The sequence below is a fragment of the Pteropus alecto genome, unplaced genomic scaffold (genome assembly GCF_000325575.1).
Source record: "Pteropus alecto unplaced genomic scaffold, ASM32557v1 scaffold28, whole genome shotgun sequence".
Classification (NCBI taxonomy): Eukaryota; Metazoa; Chordata; class Mammalia; order Chiroptera; family Pteropodidae; genus Pteropus; species Pteropus alecto.
This window is the reverse complement of record NW_006441063.1, coordinates 692,985-694,301: the sequence shown is the minus strand read 5'-3', so window position 1 is coordinate 694,301 and position 1,317 is coordinate 692,985.

The following is a 1,317-nucleotide window of genomic DNA, read 5'->3' as shown; positions in this document are numbered from 1 at the left end:
TAAACTAAATGTCCTTTGCAAGCCCTAAGAACTTTGGCTTTCTCTCCACATCTGGTTAATGCTCCCTATCTCATTGATATATGGACAATATACATTTATTGCACATTTGGGGTGGGCATTCAGATCATGACTACAAAGTCATTATGAAGGCTTTGTGGCACAGGACTGGACAGGAGTCAGCAGGGTGGAGAGGAAAGTGTGCTAAAAGAGACTTGAAAATCAGATACGATCACTGTGAGCAACTTTATGCCAAAAATTTGGAAAATGAGATTAAAGACAATCTTCTTGATGTAAAATAAAGTCAATTCAACAAGAAATGAAATATCAGAGTCAACCAATAGCCTCTTTGTAAAAAAATTTATTTATTTATTTTTATGGTGACATTGGTTAACGAAATCCAATAGGTTTCAACTGTACACTTTAACAGTATGGCATATATATATTTACACTGTGTGTTCACCTCCCATAGTTAGATTTCTTTCTGTCACCATATATTTGACCCCCTTTACCCCATCTACCTCCCCTCCCCCCCACCTCTTACCCTCTGGTAACCACTAGTCTATAGTCCATGTCCATGAGTCTCTGTTTGTCCTGTTCATTTGTTGCTTTTAGGTTTATATCCCACATGTAAGTGATATCATGTGATTTCCAACTTTTTCTGTCTGGCTCATTTCGCTTAGCATGGTTATCTTGAGGTCTATTCATGTATTCGCAAATGGCAGTATTTCGTCTCTTCTTATGGCTGAGTAATATTCCACTGTATATATGTACCAAAGCTTCTTTAGCCAATCATCTATCATAGGACACTTTGGTTGCTTCCATGCCCTGGCCACTGTGAATAATGCTGCTACGAACATCAGTGTGCAAATATCTTTTCGGATATGAGTTTTCAAGTCTTTGGGGTAAATACCCAGTAGAGGAATTGCTGGATCATAGGGTAGATCAATTCTTAGTTTTTTGAGGAACCTCCATACTGTTTTTCATAGTGGCTGTACCAATTTGCAGTCCTACCAGCAGTGGATGAGGGTTCCTTTTTCTCAGCATCCTCCCCAACATTTGTTACTATTTGTTCTGTTGATTATAGCTATTCTAACAGGTGTGATATGATATCTCATTGTGATTTTGATTTGCATTTTCCTAATAGCTAGCAATGTTGAGCATTTTTCATATATTTCTTGGCCATTTGTATGACCTCTAGGGAGATGTGTCTGTTCAGGTCCTCTGCCCATTTTTTTTATTGGATTGTTTGGTTTTTTTTGTTGTTATTGAATCGTATGAGTTCTTTGTATATTTTGGATATTAGGCCGTTATCAGAGG